The sequence below is a fragment of the Pteropus vampyrus genome, unplaced genomic scaffold (assembly GCF_000151845.1).
Source record: "Pteropus vampyrus isolate Shadow unplaced genomic scaffold, Pvam_2.0 Scaffold348, whole genome shotgun sequence".
In the NCBI taxonomy this organism is placed as follows: domain Eukaryota; kingdom Metazoa; phylum Chordata; class Mammalia; order Chiroptera; family Pteropodidae; genus Pteropus; species Pteropus vampyrus.
The window spans coordinates 369,973-391,958 of record NW_011889129.1 but is presented as its reverse complement, the minus strand read 5'-3'; the positions used below and the strand labels follow the sequence as shown (position 1 = coordinate 391,958).

At 35.8% G+C, this 21,986-nt stretch overlaps 1 protein-coding gene across 1 annotated transcript in view; it reads left to right on the top strand.

The window, feature by feature from the left end:
• The window catches only part of LOC105304661 (inactive heparanase-2), a gene marked incomplete at its 3' end in the record, with an annotated part of 440,017 nt that overhangs the window by 96,744 nt on the left and 321,287 nt on the right, over positions 1-21,986 (top strand). The window lies entirely within an intron of this gene.

The window sequence follows — 21,986 nt, the reverse complement described above, 5'->3', positions numbered from 1 at the left end:
ACCTTTTTTTATTCCTGTTTTTGATACATGTTTTTTCTTAAAGAAGTTCCTCCAACATTTCTTGTAATACTGGCTTGGTGTTGATAAATTCTTTTAGCTTATTTTTGTCTGGTAAGCTCTTTATCTGTCTTTCAACTCTAAACAATAGCTTTGCTGGATAAAGTATTCTTGGTTGTAGATCCTAGGTCTTCATCATGTCGAATATTTTGTGCCAAGCCCTTCTGTCCTGCATAGTTTCTTTTGAGAAATCAGTGGCAAGTCTTATGGGTATTCCCTTATAAGTAATTTTTGTTTTTCTCTTGCTGCTTTTAATATTCTTTCTTTGTAGTTAACTTTTGGCACTTTAATTATGATGTGTCTTACTGTGGGCCTCTCTGGATCCCTGATTTTTGGAATCCTCTGAGCTTCCTGGGGTTTTATGTCCATTTCCTTCACCAGGTTAAGGAAGTTTTCCGTCATTATTTCTTCAAACAGCTGTTCAAAATCTTGATTGATTTTCTTCTGTTACGCCGATCAGACAAATATTTGGAGCCTTAATAGTGTCCCATATCCTCCTTAAATTATTTTTACAGCCAAATTAGGAACATCTTGTCACCACAGGTCGTTGAGCATCCTATATCACCAGATTTTAAAACAGGATTACTCTGAAGAGTATGTACATTTCCCCTTCCTGTTTGGTTATAGTAGAATGGGGGAAGATACTTTTCCTGGTGAGCTGCTTTGTGAAACCTCACATACCTAGCAGGAGTGACGGCACTTGGTTAAGATGTATTTTTTACTTTTACAACCATGTCTATTTTCCTGTTCTTCCTTCTGCTGTTATTAGGTACTTAGTTCTGGTGAGATAACTCTGCAGAGTGGGTAAAGCACCGGCTGGAAATCAGAAGCCTGTAGCTTTGAACATTTCATTTTACTACTTGAGACCTCTGCTTTACTCTATTTTAAAAGATTAGTCAAATTGGCAAACTAAAATGCCTTTAAAGATTAAACACAAATTTAAATGAATGGAGCACAGAGTACAGGATTATAAAAGAGTGGAAACTTGTGAAATATTTCATATACTCTCTCCAAAGATTTTGAAAGTAAAAAAAAAAAAAAATTAAAGCTGTTAACACCAATTAAAACAAGTCTGTTGGCCCATGGGCTTCCAGTTTGCAACTCCTAGGTTAGTTGATTTCTTTTCAAGTCTAACATCCTCTTATTCTTTGTAACATAGAAAAGTGATTGAAAAAATGAGTGGAACTGGTGACAGGATATCGAATTTATTATACGATTTCATTTTTAAAAACTTTATTTGGGAACATTTTAGGGATTAATGACATATAAGAGCTGTGAAGAGTATGGAGTCTTGAGTGCCCTTCATCTAGTTTCTCCCATTAGCTACATCTTGCATAACTCATAGTACAGTATCAAAACCTAGAAATTGCTGTTGGTGTAAAGTATGTGTATAGTTCATTGTCATTTTATCACATGGGCAGATTTGTGTAACTGCCATCACTATCAAGGTACATAACTATACCATCACTGCAAAAATCTCCTAATGTTACCCCTGTCTAAACACACAAACTCTTGCTCATCCTCTGTTGGGTGTACCACAGTTTCATTAATCATTCACCTATTATAGAACATTTTGATCATTTCTAGTTTTTGGCTATTACAACTAATGTATGAACAATTGTGTACAGAATTTTGTGTGGACATAGTTTTCATTCTGGGATATATGCCTAAGAGTGTGATTGCTGGGTGGTATGGTGAGTATATATTTAATTTTTAAAGAAACTGCCAAACTATTTTTCAGAGTGACTACACTATTTTGTACTCTTACCAGCAATGTTTCTTTGCATTCTTGCCAGCAGATAGTATTGCCACTATTTTTATCTTAGTTATTGTAAAAAGTATGTAGTGATAGCATCATGGTTTTTATTTAAATTTTTCTAATGGCTAGTGATGTCAAACATCTTTTCATGTGCTTGTTTGCCATCCATATATCCTTCATGTCTTTTTTTCATTTTCTAATTGGAGTGTTTGTTTACTGTTGAGTTCCTTCAGAATTATGAATATGTCCCCTTATATGGCAAAGGGGAATTTAGGTTGTAGATGGAATTAAGGTTTCTAGTCAGTTGACCTTAAGGTAGGAAAATTACTCTGGATGGACCAATGTAATCACAGAGATCCTTAAAATGGAAGACAAAGTGGAAGAGTAAGAGAGATTAGATGTGATGTATAAAGGACTTGACCTATTGTTGTTTGCTTTGAAGATGGAGGAAGGGGGTCATGAGTTAAGGAATGTGAGTGGCCTTCAGAAGCTTGGAAAAGGCAAGGAAATGGATTCTCTACTACAGCTTGCAGAAAGGAATGTAGTCTTCCCAACGTCTTAATTTTAGCCCAGTGAGACCCATTTCATACTCCTTACTGCCAGTAATATAATAAAATTGTATTATTTAATTTGTGTTACTTCGTTACATCCTCAGTAGAAACTGGTATGTGTCAGGATAATTCTTCTGCATCAGTAAGTGTTTATTTACTACAGGATTAAAAAAAAACTTTTAAAAAGCAGAGACATAAATAAAAGTTAAAATTGATAAACATGAATTTGAAAAAGATAAGGGGAGGGTGTATGTGGGGATCTTGAGGTACTTCAGTGGAATCCTTAAGGTTCTGTGGTATTCACTTTGAAGATTATTAATTTTTAATGCCTGAATAGTGGTGTGTTTTTCTGCTTTTGTAGAGCCATAATTTTTTGTGCTGATAGGTTTTTTTCTCTTTACCTTTTTTCTCAAGGAGTGGGTTGATCACCTCGTGATCTCAAGTAGTAATGGAACAGGTTGAAGACATTGTCTAAACATTGCTCTATGTGCAAAATATGTGTCTGCTGAATCTAGATACAACAGCTGTTTCTCACTTTCTTATGATGTGCTTCAAACATTCAGCAGTATCTGTGAAAAACACCTTTAAAATGTCTTATTTATGATGTGGCAAGTGGAGATTAAGATTATTGTGCTTATACTTGAGCCAGATATATGTGGTGTGATTGATGCAGACATTCAAACTAAGTCTAAAAGCCTAGGTCGATTTGTGCATATTTTGTGAATGTTGTGATTGCTCTCATACTTAATAAGGTAGTGGAAATCCAGGGAAGAAAATCACTGACTAATAGCTTGCCAGATTTGAACTTTTGGCGTTCTCTACATCAGTCTAAAAAGTGGTGAGCCTTTTTTTTTTCATTGTCAATATGTAACATTTACCTTAGAGATGGACCTACTGACTTAACTACAAACTGCTTATTATTGTATTTGATGACTTTCACAGCCTTCCCTTATAAATAATAGTACTTTATAAATAATCCAATTATGTCAAAACTGGTTGTTTTCTGGTTCCCACAACTAGTTGTACCTTTTCCTTTCTATGCCTCCCTCTACTTAGAATTTTTTCCTATCCTTCTTCCATCCTAGCCTACAGAAGGTTAAAGAATTTTTCAAATCCCAAATTCCATCTCCTTACATGAAACATCCTCTTATTATCTCTGAATTGGAAGGAATCTGTCATTGAGAAGTTAATTTACCATGCTATGTATTATGGATATTTGAGTATTTATAAAATTGAGATAGGAACTTTCTGAATTATTTTTTTCATTTCTTTAGGACTTAGTATACATTTTAGGTTTTCAGGAGAGATTGCATGGGGTATATGAAATAACTATTAGAGTAGAAAAACTAGGACAATTGATATGGGCTCACCCATACAGAAAATCCTTCACATTTGAAAACCAGTTTTTGGTGACTTAGTTATAGTGTTTAATGTGTGCCTTTTATTTTTTTATTAATGTAATTTTTTTCTTGACACACTGGTTTCATGAATTTGATATGGAAATTTCAAAGAACTAGAATATTTAATAACAAATAATTATTAGTCATCTTGGTGGTATTACTTTAGAACAAAGAAGAGGAAAATTTGATTATACCATTTCTTAGCTCATCTCATAATTGAAGAATACCCAAGAAATTATTGTTCTTTTAAGCCTTGAGAGGAAAAGAGGGTAAAGGATGAAGGTTTTTCCAAGGTTCTTGTCCTATTATGGGAAAATTCCTTCTTGTTGAACACATTCTTATTTCTTCTTCCAGCTGCTCAAAATAACCATAACTAGATTTCAGGTGAAACCAGATAGGTCTTTTACACATTACTCTCATGTCCCCACTTCCATTTTTTTTTAAGGGGAGAGAATCAAGGGTCAGCCTCAACTGTATTCATTTAACAAATATTAAGTCAACATAAACGTTTATCAAGCACCTAGAACAGTGTCTAGCCCATATATCAGTGACTAAGACAAAGTCCCTGTTCTCAAGGAGCAGTCACTGTGGTGGGTTGTTTTTCATATCATTAATTCATCATTTTATCACTGAAAGTCCATGTTCTCTTATCTTTCTCTTCTTCCCAAATCTTTGCTGACTTCAGCACCATATTGGACTTACTTCTACCTTCCTTTGTGACTTCACCTAATTTTTGTTGTTATATTGCATTTTAGAACCCATGTTATCTGAATGCCCAACACTCTGGCCTCAATTCACTTTCATTCTTGATCTTTACCTACATATTAGTGATCTTCATGGTCAGAACCTGGAGCTTGCTATCAGAAGATAGTGGGGATTTACATTTCTGACCAAGAAAGAGCAATAGGCACTGTACTTACCTTCCCACCTGAAACATCTACAATACTGGGCAAAATATATGAAATAAAAGTTTTGAAGACAGTATATCAGGAAGCTTAGAGCGCTGATCTCTGAGAAAGGAAAACAAATGAATTTTACTCGCTTAAGACTTGCAGAGTTTCCAGACTTCAGTAGAAGGAGCAGGAAACCAAGGCTGAGCCCACTGGTTTCCTTGAGGTAAAGAGATTGAACTGAGCGTCCAGGAAGGCCAAGGTGGCTAGAGTTTCCATCTATACACAGAGAGGACTTCAGAGATATTCAGAGGGTCCCACTGAGTTTTCAGTTGACTACTGACCAGGACATTTGTGTATTGAAATTGTCAGTGGCCAGTGAATGTCTACCCAAAAGAAGCAGAAGGAACAATCTATAGGGTTTACACAGATCTGGGAATAGTTCATATTCTCATCAACCATAGTAAAAAAAACCTTATAATTAATGTGACATTGGGTAAATTACTCAGAACAGTATTTCCTCATTGGTGGGGTAAAATCAGTATTAGGTCAAAGATTTGGTCCTGCTTAGCAAAACTAAAATCAGGCATCAAAAGAATCGAACTGGTTCCAAGAATGATGAGTCTGGGAGAGTGACTGAGTTATTTATGTGCTCCAAGACTCATCCCTGAGCTGACCATGCATAAAGCTGACCCTAAACACCGTATGAAAAACTTTGAGAACCGAACTAAGAGTTAGACCACTGATCTAGTACCAAATTAACCACTGGAGGGCACAAAGGTAGAATATGTTAAAATAGAACTGTAAAGTCTTTGAAAACAGGAATTTCATTGAAGCCATAACCCAAGGAGGACTGGTTTGAACTTGTGGCCTGAACTTATTTGGGTTGATTGCCTACTAAAACAAAAATACCAACATCCTCTATAGGACTCAACAAGACCCAGAGTCTTATATTATTCAAAATGTCCAGGATATATTCAAAATTACATGGCACACAAATAACCAAGAAATCTCAATTTGCTGTGGAAAAAATAATCAATAGATGCAAATGACAGTATGACACAGGTATTAGAATTATCTGACAAAAACTCTATAGTGGCTATTATAGTAATCCTCCAACAAGTAAAGGTGGATGCTTTAAAATGAATGGAAATATAGACTGTCTCAGTAAAGAAACAAAATATAGAGCAGAAGCAAATAGAAATTTTAGAACTGAAAAATATGTTAACAATTAAAAAACTCACTGCAGAGGCTTAATAGAGTATAAATGACAGATGAAAGTGTCAGTGAATGTGAAAAAAGATCAAGAAAAGCTATTCAGTCTGATCAAAAGAGAGAAAAATTGATTGAAAAATAATTTACCAGATGCTCAAGGATCTAAGGGTCTTAACATTTATGCCATCCAATTCTCAGAGGCAGAGGAAGAAAACTTCAGTGTAAAAAAAAAAAAATGTAATGCCCGAACTTACCAAATTTAATGAAAGACATAACTCTGTAAATTCAAGAAGCTTAGAGAATTCCAAACAGTATAAACGCAAAGAAATCTACACCAGATACTTCATAATCAATCAACTGAAAACTTAAAGCAAAGAAAAAGCTTGAAAGCAGCCAGAGAACAATGATGGATTATTTATAGGAGAACTACAATTCAAGTAATTGCAGATTTCTTTTCAGAATCCATGGTGGCCAGAAAAGAGTGGAACGACATTTTTAAAGTGCTGAAAGAAAACTGTGAACTAAAAATTCTGTATAGATGAAAATATCCTTTAAAAAGAGGGTGAAATAAAGTCATTCTCAGACTAATGAAAATAATTCATTTCTGGGATACTTCTTCTAAAAGAATTGCTAAAGTAAATTTTTCAGAAAGAAGGGAAATGGTTTCAGAAAGAAACTTGGAAGATCAGAAGTGAAGGAAGAGCAATAGATATGGTAAATTTTATGTTATGTGTAACAATAAACAAGTAAAAGGATGGCAAAAGTTATGTTGTGAAAACAGTAACAAAAAGAAAATTGGAGAGGTTACATTCATATCAAAGTAGACTTCAGATTAAAGAAAATTACCATGGACAAAGAAGGGTATTACATAATGATACAAAGGTCAATTCACCAAGAAAACATAACAACCCTAAATTTATATCACCTAATATCAGAGCTTCAATATACATGGAGCAAAAATTACTAGGATAAATTAATTATTTAGATAAGTTACATTTAAAATGATTCTATTTATGTAAATTGTACAAAACGTATACTGATTGACAGCAATAGGAATCAGATGAGCGGTTGCTGGGGTACAAGAAGGTGGAATTACCAAGGGGCACAAGGAAACATTCAGAAGTGATGGATATGTTCACTATCTTGCATGTATTGATGGTTTCTTGTGTATATACATATTTTAAAATTTATTAAATTATATACTTTATATGTTCATTGTATAGTGATTAAGCCTCAATAAAACTATACAGAAAGTTAAAAGAGATAGACCAGAACACATCTAGTCTTCCACATTTGTCTTAGTTCATATGCTCCATATTTCTCCTTATATCTACTTTTCTTCCCCATCAAATATGCTATTTACCCTTTTTGTATCCCTGGCATCTTGACCCGTAGAAACTCCTTTTATCTATCTATCTATCTATCTATCTATCTATCTATCTATCTATCTATCTATCTATCTATCTATCTATCTGGTTTTAGATAGCATCTTTCTAGCCCTACATCAAGGAAAATCAAGGGAATGAGGAAAGTTCTGGAATATCTGATTTTACCATTCCAGCTGAGAAAAGAGGACCTAATTTAAAGGGGGGGGGGGCGTGTGGGAAGGACAGATTTTTAAAAAAATTTGTTCCTTTTCAGATCTTGAATCTTTAAGTCACAAAACTACCAGTTATTTACAAACTTGGTCTACTAGAAGGAAGCAAAAAATAAAAAATAAAAAATAAAATAAAATATCCCTCCACACCTCCCCCCAAACAAGCATGTGAAAAGGTACTCAATATCTTTATTCATTAGGAAATGCAAATAAAAACCCCAGTGAAATGTTACTTCACACTTACTAGGATGGTCATAATGATAACAAGTTTTAAAATGGAAAATATTAAGCATTGGCAAAGATGTGGAGAAATTGGAATCCTCATACAGTTCTGGTAAATTGTATACTTTTGGTCTGAATGTGTGATGTGATATCATAGTTATGATCTGTGGTTTGTTTGGGTTGATATCATGTGTGCTTATGTTCATTATGTGTATTTATGTTCATTAAATGATTATAGAAGGGCTTTGTAAATAAGTGCTGCCTTAAGGACACTGTAAGTTTGGGGGTAATGTAAAACAGAAGGTCCAATCAAGTGTTAAAACTCCAAAAGAGTTGGAGAAAGGAAAAGTCTTCACTTCAGAAGATTATAATTAATTGGAAGAGTAACTTATATAATTGTAGAATGTAATAACTAAATAACACCTATATGAATATTATGAAATTTGAGAAGCATTTTACCATATATAGTCTCTCGTTGATTCTTATAACATCTCAGTGATGTAGATGGCATTATTCTTATTTCATAATGGGCTAAATACTCACATTTCATTGTATTTGATGCTGACCTAATGAATATTTTGCTAGTTTAAAGATCACTTAATGTTACCAGCATCAATAAGAGATGATTTTTTTTCTTCCTGGGTTTTCTCCATTCTTCTTTGAAGTTCCTCCCGTCTCCTGGAGCTTTTGCAATTCAAAGCAAGCAATTGTTCCCACCCCCATAAAGCTCTGGAATGAAGAAGCAATTAGAAAGTAAATATTGCTTTGAAGACTGCTAATATTGCAGGGAGAAAAATAATACTGAACTGGACAACTAGGGGCTCAGGGAGTGAACTCTTCAGGGTAGGATATATAGAGTTATTGATCAGGCCATTGTGGATGTGTACTATGTCAGTTATAGAGATCTATAGAGAGGAAAAGGATGCTGGGAAATGTGAACTTGTTGATATGGATGATTTGATAGTAATCGTCACTCTGTGTAAACCTTGGATATGTTTTCTCATTAATAAAATAGAGATACTAATAGTGTCTGCCTCAAAGATTTCTCTTAAGGATGAAAAAAGTTCATGCATGTAAATCAGATAATATCATACCTGATACAGAATAAGTAGTCGATATATATTAGCTATTAATATTAATAAATTATCATGGATGAATGCAAAGATTATATATTCTAGTAGTAACACATCTGCTAGAGAACACTTGGAAGTGGGGAGACGACAGTCATAGAGAAAACCTTTAGGTAGACAGAAAGGACTTGGGTGAAAGAGAGACTCACAAGGGAAATTTCCTCTGATCAACATTAGGACCACCAGCAAAGCACTCTGATCTGAACTAAAGGACAGGTCTTGGAAGAATAAGAGAGAAAAGATAAGTAATCGTGAAAGCAGTGAGGTTAAGTATTCTTTGGACTTGGAGGGTGAGAGTAGAAGAAAGGGTGGAATTAGGAAAGGAAGTGACAGCCTATAAAAAGTCTTATCAGTGCATTCATTTTGTCAGGCTAATTTAGGTAGTGAGATTCTATACTTTAAAATCATTTAGCATAGACCATCAGACACTGTAATTAATGAAATCAAAATTTAATTAAGCAGACATTATTGAGCACCTCTTATATGTAAGGCAATGTCTTATGTAACTTTGTTAATCTTGATATGTTCAGTATAAGACAGAGCCCATGTTCTTCAGGAGCTTATTCACATGCGCACATGGGTATGAGGATACAGAGAGAATTGACGGGGAAAGAATACATTCTCCTGGTAGCATGGTCTAAAGAAGACAAATACCTGAGCTGTTGGTAGTAGAAAGCAATTGGGAAAAAGTGCCAGGGCACTTGTTTTGGGAGACTTCTCAGTTTGTTTATTCATATGCTTTCCCTGCTGAATATGGCTACACTTTGGGCACTGTATTGGTTTGCTATTGTTATATAACAAATGACCCCAAAATTTAGTGTCTTTAAACAATAACTATTATTATTGTTCATAAGTCTAAGGGGATTAGCTGATCTAGATTGGGTTTGGCTTAGGCATTTCTGCTCTTTAGACCAGTGAGCTAACTAACTTGGGCATGTTCTTATGATGATGTTAGAATGCAGGAGAGCAGATGAAAACATTCAAGGCCTCTCAAGGCCTAGATTCAGAAATAAACCACTATCTTTTCAGCTTCATTCTATTGGCCACAGAAAGTCATATGGCCAGTCAAACCTAGGGTCAAGACATAAGGAAGTACACTTGACTCATGGAGGTGTAGGAGAGTGAGTGAAAATTCCAGTATAATTATCTAATCTACAAACCATAATCCTGGAGAACACTGGCAAAGGCTCTTTAAAAGCCAAATAGAGTGATTTTGACTATGTAAATCATGCCCCAGGCTAAAACTGGAAATTTGAACAGCATAGCAAATTAAAATTTGCAAAGAACTTTCACATATGTTATTTCAGGGCTGCTTATGAACATAAGCAGAGATTATTATCCCTAAATTAATGGTCAGAGACATGAAATAGCAATCTTAGGTTAACAATCTCTAGGTATGAATAGACAGGAATAGTTTCCCCCTGATTTAACATGAAAGAAATTCTGAAACAGGTATATGCTCAGGAGCCATGTTGGGTCCTTGGTGCAGCTAGTAGTCCTTTGTCTTCTGGTCAAGGACAGGGAGATTAGAAGAATGGCTTCTATATATTATCTTTGCTTTGTCTAGAGTTTGGACTCTAGACTCAGAGAGAGACCATGGTTTTCTTTCTTTGACATAAGATGAGTGGGAAACTGATTATTTTGGTTGCTTCTACAATTTCTTCTCGTTCTCAAAGCCTAGAAGATTGGAACTGATTACTACTTTGCCTTTGAACATAACTAGATTTGAAAGCATTTGTCAACTAGTATTTGACAGTGGTTAGGAAATGCCTCATTTGATAGAGCTTCTAGTTTCACTTGTGATTTAGTTTGGATATGTGGCAGTTACTGTTAGTTTCTTACCAAACAACTATTCCTGCTTTTCTTTCTTTCTAAAAGGCCCTCTGTTTTGTTCAGGAACAGACAGCTATATTCTTCAGGGGAAGCTAATTACTTCCCAACCTTAGATAGGTGGATCTTCATTTCTTTAAGTCAATCATTGTAATTCTAATCTTACTAGTGATTGGTTTAGGAATAGCCAGTGAAGTAAAAATGGAAGTCTACTGGGAGGCTTCTGGGAAAGGTTTCTTCACTTTTAAAAGAAATGCACTGAGAAAAACAATTGTTTGAGGAGGTAAAGCCTGCAGCTGCTGCAGCCATCTTGCTACTACTAAGGGACATGTGTGAGGACAAAAGCTAATATTCTAAGAACAGCAGAGCAGAAATTAGAAAGGATTTACATCATTAAAGCTATCACTGAGCCACTGAATTAATCAATCTAAAAACCGCCTTACTTCAAGACTCCTCTTTTTATGTAAGGTGTTACATTTATGTATTGTTACATTGCTTTTTTTATTGTTTGCTGCTAAAAGTGCCCAAATTAATTGAGAGTAGTACCCTGTAGTGAGATAGTCTACTTCTTGCCCTGCCTTCACCCTCAAGGAGGCAATAAATGTGGTGATCAGTAACATGGGCTTTGAAGTGTACCAGATCTATATGTAAATCCTTATATTAGCTGAGTCACCTTGGATAAGTTATTTAACCCCTGACTGAGGTTCTCATCTATGAAACAGGAATAATAATATTAGCTATTTTTACATGATTATTAGGATAAAGATAATGTATTCATAGCCTTAACACAGTATCTATCACAAGCTGAGTGCTCAATAAGTTCTTATTATTTGTTAATGTTTGCAAATGCATATTGATAACCACTGTCCACACCATTTGTGTGTTCAGCAAATATTGATTAGGTACGTAGTTTGTAGGTTGAGTGTTGAGAACAGCTTGCTTCTCTCCTGTAGAGATAGAAATCTCAGCTGTGAGAAGAATTATAATTATGGGAAATGGACTACCTGATCCTACTACCCTGATTTTTGAGAACTGTTTCAGAGGGTCCTGACATCACTCTCCTAGCCAAGAAACATCCTCCTGTACCATAGTTGGTTGTTCTACTTTGCCAAGTCATGTCCATGGCCTCTGTTCTTGGCTCTTCAAACTGAGCTGAGTCACCATTTTCAGTCAGTATTTAAAACAGAAGCTGGTGATTATTCTAGAAAGCCACTTAGAATGTCTCCCTTCACCTACCCCAAGTATAACTCTTTTACTTTAGGGATAGGTTATCTCTGCCCCTTGCCCCCCACCACGGAAAAGCCAGGAAAGCACTGTTGTCTTCTACTTTCACTAGGATAGTCTTGTGCGTTCATCATAAAAGCTTAGGAGACTGTCATCATGGTGCCACTTCTAGGTGACCCCGCCCCACTGCCCGCAAAACATAAATATATACCCACCCTGCCCTTCCCCCAGGTGTGTCTGAGCAAAGAACAAAACTTATAGTTGTGGTAGAAAGTAAAAAACTTGGAAAGGTCTGTTCTAGAGAAGCTGCTGTGAGACTACCTTAGAAATAGAGTGTCAGATCATCTTTCAGTCTAGGGAAGGCACACAGAAATGCACTAGGATACAGAGTATAGGGGAACTGGGCTGGGAGCCAGGAGACTAGTATTGTGTAACAGACTTGCTATGGGACCTTAGGAAGTCACTTTATCTTTCAATGTCTATTTACTCATCCCTAGTTAATAACATACATTTATTGAACAATCATTTATTTAATCATTATAAATATTTAATTTATGAATTATACATTCACTTGAATAATTATTTAGTTAATGTTTTATTTTTTTAAATAAGTGCCTCCAAGAGATCAGGAACCATGTCTGATTCTACCGGTTATTGTAACTATTAGCACAATTTTTGACTTAGAATAAGTCCTCAAAAATAATTATGACTGAAGAAATAAACCTATAATATGAATAAGCTCTGGGAGAGGATCCCTAAGGTCTCTTCTTTTTCTATAAATAAAGGGAAACTATTTCCTCATGTCCCCCTTAGTGTAAAACTGAATAGTGCTTCTTTGAGAAGAAATACAAATGCCATTGTATTTGAGAGGGGAAACCATGTTAGTCTCTGAAGCATCAACATAATGGAGGCATTAGAAAGAGCTTTCGAGGAAAATTGGGCTACTTTTCTTGACAAAGGTGGATTTAGCAAGACTTGAAAGTATATGCATGCATATACTTATCTTAAAGGGCAAGGTAGGATCATATAAAGGTAAGACCATTACCTTGGACTGTTTGGTCTCAGTCAGGAATAAGAGAAAGTCCAATTCTTAGTGTTGAAATAAATTTGAGAGCTTCCATAAAAGTTATTGTGAAACTGAAGGATTCTGTAGTAGAAATTGCCTCCTGTATGTGAGATGCCTCTGATAGGGAGGGCATCTTGAAGTAATATGCAACTCTTGATGACACCTCTTCAACACTTAGTAAATCTGACCTTTCCTTTCATCTGTCATTATGTGGAATCACATGGCCCAGCAAGCAGCTAACACATTGCAACCAAACTTCACAATTGCAGGCTGGGAACATGTGCTCTCTCAAATTGATTAGTGATATTACCAGTGTTTAAACCCATTTCCTGTCACCTTGGAGGATGAAGGTTACTTAACAGGAAGTCATTCTGCTGTCATCCAGCAGGGCTGCCAATGCAATTCTTTAAACTTGTCGGTTAGTGAGGAGGCAGCAGACTTTACTCTGATCTAAAGCTTTTGCACATGTTGAGTAGTGCAGGCATTTAGCATATCATGGAAGCACCTAGATTTGATACTAATGGAATGTGCATTAAGGAAAGGATTGCTAACTTCTCAAAGATTTTGGCAAATGCGACATGGAAACTGTTTTAGTTAAAAGTGAGCTTATTTTGTGTTTAAAAGGTCATTTTGCATTAGCTGTGTTTTAAAGTCAATTTTGAAAAATCACCTCTTTGGGGAGTGGGCAAAAAAGAAGTCCCAAGAGGCAGCACATTTCCTCTAATAAATTCAAGCAACTTGTTCTTTGTATTGAAGATATTATTTGTCATACATTTTCCTTGTCATACTGAGCATTCCCAGACCATCACTTAGAACAGATTGGTAATTTGGCCCTTAATTTTGGCACCTGTACATCTCATAAAGCTTGGGTCTGTGTTTGGAGACTTAACTATGTAAGTTAATACCCTTTTAGGGCTTAAACACCACCATTAACAGCAAATTGGCCTCTTGGGATGCTGAATAGAACCATTTTTTATATTTATTTGTTTAATCTTTATTAGCCGAAGGTTGTCCAACAGCTCAGAGGGAGTGAACTGCCCATGAGGTTTGGAGGCATGTTTAAATCCTTCCCTATAACTTCAGGATTGGGAGAGGGTTTGATCATTTTAAGTACTTTGGGCTGCTTATGATTCCAATCTCCGTTTCTAGGCAGCCTTGAAAACCTAGTCATAAGTTGCTTCCATTCTCTGGTCTGTAGGCCTAGTAAATCCTAAATTTCTATAGCTGGTGGAGACCGCTGAGATCATTTGGTCAAAACCACTAATTTTACAGAAACTGAAGTCCAAAGAGAGGACGTGATTAAGCTGCTAGAGTTTGAAGTTATTTCTCTTTCCAGGAGGTATTTGATTTTTAATAGAAGTCTTCTAACATAAAATATTCAGGAACCAAGGGAAGGGATTCCTATCAATGGAGTTTCATGAACTTTCAGGTGGTAGGGAGTTATTCTTGGGTAAAGAAGCTCAAGTAGGTGCCTATTCCTTCTGCTTTTTCTCCTTATTACTACTAACTCCTTAATTAAGAAGCTTCATTTCGTGTTATAACTTGTTGTGTTTATTTTAAGACAACACCAAGGCATAGTACTTGACATGAAGCAGGTGCTTAAAAATGTGTATTGAAAATATATATAAAAATGGACTTAAAGATTTCAGCCTAGTGAAAAATAATATTCTATCGAAGAGCATTTTACTTAAGAGTCCAGATTTCCAGCCCTAATGGTAGCTCATCCAAGCATGACTGATGATTCTGAGTTGTCAGTAGTCTGAAATTGTGCAGTTAACATTTATCCTCATGAGGGTTTTTTTTTGTCTCTTTTGAAGTATTTGACTAATATTTGATGAAGTTTTCAGCAGTTTAGGATTAAGTGAGAAAATAGGAACAATGTGGTGAGTTTTTAATGATGCTAAATTTATCTAATTTTTAAGTTTCAAGTTTATGTCCATTACACATTTTTTGTTTAAAAAAATTTTATAACGTTATGAAATGGTGCTGATGATTGATACTAGTTGCTATTTTATTTTATTTTTTATTAAGTTTATTGGAGTAACATTGGTTAATACAATTATATAATTTTCAGGTGTACATTATGATTTGACATCTGTATATTCTATTGTGTGTTTACCACCCAAAGACTAGTTGCTATATTAAATGTCTATTTTGCTAAAGCAAATGACTGTGAGAAAACACAACCTTATTTTGGTGCCCTCAATATTTATTTATTTATATTTGGAAATGTTACTGGTCAGTGAAATCCATAAGTATGTGAATTACTGGCTTAGATTCTCTCCAAGTCTCTTCCCAATGTTGACATTCTATAATTAGTGAATTGTAGTTAGATCAGGCTTGGATACAAAGCCCCTATGGAAAACCCAGGTGCTACAGGAAGTGAAGTTTGGAATTCTACAAGAGATTGGCCGTGTTGTTCCTGTGGTCCACTGTTGAATCAATACTTTAGGATAGTGACAAGGAATGTGGCTGTCAGTAACCCTGCTCTGGGGGAAGATTGAAAGCTGGCACTGGTGCTGAGTCCTCTTTTAAGATCCTTCAGAACAACTCTAAAAGCTTTTGCATTGAAAAACTACAACTACATAATTGAACCAAAATGGAGATTTTGTAATTCTTCCCAACCCTGGTTCACACCTGATAGGGCAATAGGAACTTTCAGGTGTAAGTTAAGGATGTGGTGTCATCAATAGTAATAACACCACTTATTTTAAAAGAACCAAATAATGCATGTTTTCTGAACATGCATTATTCTAAAATATTGCATATTCTAAAACAATGCATGTTTTCAGCTATAGGACTGAATTCTGTTGCAATAATAAAGGAACCATTTAAGAAAAGCTTATCAAATTGTCCTTGGGACTGCTTCATTCTATTTCCATTTCAGTCCACATATTTCCATTCCGCCCCCAAGTGCTGAGTCTAGCAGACTGACTCAAGAGACTTTCTGTATCTAATTTTACAGTAGCATATCTCTTGATTATTAACACATTAAAGGCAATATACTTGTAGCTTAGAAATCTGATACTAATTGGCTTTGGGGTATTTTATTTAAAAAACATTTTCCAAATGGGGCTGTGAATTGTTCAATTTCTTTATTCAGGACTAAAGAAAACATCAGTTCTGCCAGGAAAAGTTTGTCCAGCAGGGCAGAAATATTAGTCTTGGAGTTTACCTGTCAGTCTTGTATTTTCATGTCTTTTGCCTAGAAATAAGCCTACAAGCTAATTGACTTCTTTTCCTTTCCTCTTTGCCTCTTGTTTTTCTGAACGTGGTGGCTTAAATTAAAACAAAGATAAAATTCCAGGGGAAGCTGGCATTGATCAAGTTTGAGATTAAATTAAATTAAGTGCTTTTTATTGAACTCAGCAGTACTAGTTATTAAAACCAGAAGGCTTTACCCTGGCTAGTGTAAAAAAAGGACAACAATGATTCATACTGAGGCACAGATTTTATTAGGAAATTAAAGTACTCGTTCTCTCTTATTCTATTAAAACTTTTCATACAAACACATGTAAACAAGATCAGGAGATGGAAATCAGTGAGGAGTCAGACTTTCTGGGCTCTGCTAATTTGTGGGTTCTAGCTTTCAGTTGCAGAAACTTAGAAAAAAAATCTTATCTGGGAAGAAAACAGGAAGGCATGGTAGGATTTTCTTTTTTGGAGGGCATAAGTCAGGTGAATTGCTAGAGTGCTCTGTTGTTTCTGTGACTTGGAATTATGTGTGTAGGGAAAGGGGAGAGGGCAGCAGCATAGTATAGCATAAAGAGCATTAAACAGGAAGTTAGACCCCCCAATCTCAGCTTTAAATTTACCACTTATAGCTTGGTTGGCCTTGGGCAAGACACTTAACCTCTCTGCTCCTGTTTTCTCAGCTGTAAAATAAGAGACTAGACTGGATAGTCTCTAAAGACCTTGCTCTCATTCTTTCATCTATATCTATGTTTTGTTTTTGCTCTGAGAGACCACCATGACCTATAGTGAATATAGCCATTAACCCAGACTGGCCCAGGCCAAATCTGGCCTGCCATCTATTATTACTATTTTTTAAATTTAACTAAAAAAAAAAAGGCCATACTTTATTCAGATTTCTTTAGTTTTTACATATGTTCTTTTCCTGCTCAGGATGTAATCTAGGATACCATATTATACTGAGTCGTCATGCATTTTTTAAGCTCCTCTTGACTGACAGTTTCTCAGACTCCCCTTATTTTTGATGATCTTGCCACTTTTAAGGAGTACTTGCCAGGTATTTTATAGAATGTCTCTCTGTTGGGATTTGCCCATTGTTTTTCTCATGATTGGACTGGGCTTATAGGTTTTGAGAAAAAAAACCTGTGAAAATGTCACCACAGAGGTAAAGCGCCATTCTTATTGCATCGTATCAAGAGTATATATTGTCAGCATGACTTATCACTGTTAATGTTAATCTTGATCACCTGGCTGAGGTAGTGCTTGTCAGAGTTTTCCACTATAAAGTTACTCTTTTCTTCCCCTTTCCATACTGAACCTTTTGGAAGGAAGTCTTTATGCACAGCCCACACTTAAGGGGTGGGAAGATAAAATCTACTTCCTCGAGGATGGAGTATCTGCACAAATTATTTGTATTCTGCATGAGGAATTTATCTCTTCTTCCTTATTTATTTATTTATTTATTTCAATATGGACTCATAGATATTTATTTTATTCTTTTGGTTATAATCCAGTATTACTTTATTTCATTGCTCAAATTGCTCCAATTTTGGCCGTTGGGAGCTCTTTCAGTTGGCTCCCATGTCCCTTTAACATATTCTATCACTGGGTTTTTGTTGTTGTTGTTGTTTTTCTTGAGCATTTCCTTTTGCCACTTGTTTTTATAAAGTTTTTTTTAGAACATGGCCACACTCATTCTTTTACATATTCTCTATTTCTGCTTTTGAACTACAAAGGCAGAATTAAGTCACTGTAACAGAAACTATATAGCCTGCAACGCCTAAAATATTTATTATTCGATCCTTTACAGAAAAAAGTTTGTTGACTCTTGATTTAGACCATTCTCTATGTTTTCTAGTAATGCACTATAGCTGTAACTTGATGGAATATAATTCCTAGGACTTTCAGATTTAACTTTGTCATTTTTTTTTTCACTCAGAACATGATCTTGACGCTGAAGTATAATCATCAATGGCCCCATCAGTAAACTTTTGTTAAACACGCATGGGTTCAGGTGGCTATGTTCCTTTGGCTATGACTGCTTCCCTGCCTGAGTATTTGACAAGTTGAAAAGTACCTTTTCTGTCAGCACTTTTTTCATTGAAAGGAAAAATTTAAAGATCAGGTCTGTTGTGCCTTTATTTCTTCTACTAACTTGGACTAAAAGAATTCATGTAACCAAGGTCTGAGTTGTTTAAAATGTCGAGTACTTGAGAAATTCCTTGTTGATAGCACATGGAAGCAGATAGATGGAGAATTTGATATGAAGTGAGGAACGTTGACTAGAATTTTGTACATGCCCATCAAGCTTATTTCATTAGTAAACTTACTCAAATTAGAACAAAAGGTTCCTGTAGTGAAATAGGAGTGCATTAGCCCACTTCTCTTGTGTTCTCTATGCCATATGCTCTGATATGTACTGAGAGAAAAGAAATCATCAGACTTCATCATGGTTTAATATGTCTAAACATCTGGATTTAGACATAGTTCTTATTTCAGTATGGTTTTCATACTCCAGCATCATCATCTCACTGAATTAATAAAGTTGTCAGTAGAGGGTGATTAGACAAATGGAGTGATTATTACAAATAAAGTGTATTAAAGTACCAATAAAGCAATATTAGTGTTATAAATTCAACTTACAGTTCAACCCTGTCGTAACAATATAGGAGTGTAATGGACAAGGATAACACTCATATGCTTCCTGTGGTGTATTGAGATTGGTATCCTATATAACGCTATGTCCACAGGGGACAGGATTTGACACATAGTATGACTTAATTCAGATTATAGGATAGTGGTGCTCTATTTTAGAATTTTACTATAAAAATTAAAATTAAAATAATGGATTGAGAAAGTTAAAGTTCTCCTAGGTACATTAAGCTCAGCACATAATGTAAAATCTTGTTTCTTTCTCCTTTTACTGCCAACCTTTTAGATATGTAGTCATCCCACAGCCTCTACTTTCAATCCACATTTTCATTGGTTCTCTGAAATCTGCTTTTTCCTTTGATTACATGCCTGAACCAGAATTCTTGAAGGTCACCATGACCTCCTCATTGCCAAATCCAATGATCTTTTTTCAGCCTCAGTTTTCTTGATGTGAATGCAACATTTGATACTGTTTATATCTCTATGCATGTGTGTGTGTGTGTGTTTAAGTATAGTTCGTAGCCTTTAGCTTTTGTCACTCTGTGCAGTTTTCCTTGGTGATTTTATTTCCTACTTTGGCATCACCTCTGTGCAGATAATGGTCAAATCTCAATCTCCAGACTGCTCACTCTCCTGGGTAGTTATCTCTAGGAAACATTTTCATGTGGTGTCTTGAGTGATGTCAAATGTAGTGTATCTTAACCTGTCATTTTTCTTTCTTAAATTTGGTTCCTTTCTCTTAAATTTCTTATTTTTATTAATAATCCTATCATTCTCATGGTGGTCTTGGCCTGACATTAGTGACATTTGATATACCTTTTCTCTTGTCCCCCATAGCCATTGAGTTAACAAGTTCTAATGACTTTCTCCTTGCACTGCCTCCCCCCACTGCCGCTTTGCTTTTCTGTAAATATTTAGTGAGTATTGTCCACCATATGCCAGAGGTTCTTTTCATTTTTCCTCTTCCTCTCTATTTTATTTTAATTTAACACTCTGCATCTGGACTATTACACTAACCACCTCAGACTGGCTTCTCTGCTTTATTCTTTCTCTGCTAATTCATCTGTCATACCCCATGCCAGATGACAATTTTTAAAAGTGAATTCTATAATGTCATGCAAAAGCCTATAGTGGCTCCTCACTATTAAGAGAATAAGGTAAAACTTCTAAGCTTAATGGTAGAGTCCTTCTACAACTTGGCCCACTCTTGTCTTTGGAGTGTCAGCGCCTTCTTCTTTTTTATATAATCCTCTTTCTTTCCTTTTGAAAATCATGGTAGTTTCAGTCTGCTTTTCTAAGATGCCTTCCCTATCCTGTTCCACAGTGAAATCTGCACATCCTTTAAGCTTACATCTTATTTCCAGTGAGCTTATGTCAGTGCAGAGTGGTAACATGAAAAGGTCGCTTGGTGAATAGAAAGAGAAACAAGAAATTTGAACTGAGAGGACTTAGTTTTGCTGTTTGCCATTTCGGTGACTTTGGACAAATAATTTTGCCTGTCCAACCTTCGTTTTCAAATCTATAAAAGTTAGAGTATACCATTACCTTTAAGGATAGTGAGAGGATTAAATAGGCATATGTGAACTCTCCAGGCATAGTATCTGGCACCTAGTAATTACCCACAAATGTTTGTTGCTTCTGAGTCTCCAAAAGCTAAATTGTGATAGAATTGTTCCCACAACTCATTTCTTCCTCTATATGCTTACTGCCTTACAAAGAGTTATCTCTTCGTAACCTCCCTTTCCTCTCTTCTCTCTTTTCTCCTCTCCCCGCTCTTTCTCTGACATACACACTCCTAGCAGAGTACTTTGGGCATAGCATGGGGCCAGTGAATATTGGTATATATTATTTCACCTGATGGCACAGGATTTAATTTTGTCTCCTTTTCTCTCACCCTCAGTCATCCCCAAACACCACTCCTCCCATCCCCATACATACACGCCCATGTACTTGGATTCAAGCAATAGTAGATAAATCTAATTCCAATCTCAATTAGAATTCTATCTCTGACCTGCCTTACTTACTCTTTGTGCAGAATGGAAGGGGAATAAGAACTTGTCCTTTGATAATGATAAATGAGATTTCAAGGTTGGAATCTCTTTAGTATCCTCTGGTATCCAGGAGGTGTCACTATAGCCTTATATGCATTATGAAAGGGTAGATTATACCTTTTGCATAAGTGGACTTCTTAGTGTAGTATGGAACTCTAGGTACTGAATTCTCTTCATATGGCCTTTCAAATAGTATGTGCATGACTCTCAAAGAGGAAGCATTGAAATTCAAGGCACAAATCCTTATGTAATCCTGAGAAGTATTGCAGAGTTGCTGGAAGGCTGAGTGATCTAGTTTAGTTGTTGTGCATGGAAAATATGATTTGAGGTCTAGCATCCAGAACAGCATGGAGCTAAACGAAGGAGGATCTATGCTTCCAGGGAGCTGAGGCCAAGATGTGATGATTATTTACAGGCATGTTCATGCCCTTCTTTAAAGAAGCTTTCATAGGCAGATAGTACTGACCAAAAGCATGTGAAGAAATCTATGGCCTTCTTTTATCTCTTTTACATTTAGAATTCTTCTAGCTGAACTTTCCAACAGGAAGATACTTGAAGGCTATCACAAGGTTAAAAAAAGAAAAAAAAGCAAAACTAAACAAAAAAATTCAAAAAATACCTAAACGCAGAGTTTTTGGATGGCAATGTGCTTGTCTGTACTCCATCAACACATATTATAGCTTTCTGTTCTATTTGCGTGTGACGAAATATATCAAATTAAGTGTTGGCTTGACCTTCTGACATCAAGATAAAGATCTTGTCAAATTTCAGCACAGTTAAACTCGTGTGCAGTATAGTACCTGAAAAGGAGACCTCAGAAAGGAATGATTTGGGCATGACTAGTGGAAGCATTTTTCTTGTTGTATTAGAAATAAACCAGTGCTCCTCCTGATGGAAGGAAAAGGTCACTGTGCTATGGGACGTGCCTTCTGTGAGATGAGGCTCTGACCACTAATGACACTTGTGCTTTTCATTACAACAGAGGTGTTAACCACATCGTGCTGGCTGTGTTCCAGCCCAAGCCACTGCAGCCTTCTACTTCTGCAGCCTTCTTCATCTTCGCCTCAGTTGGCTGTAGAATTCTTCACTTCCTGTCCTAAACTTTTGTGAGGTGTCATGGCTGTTAAACAGCCGCCATGTTGCAGGCCAG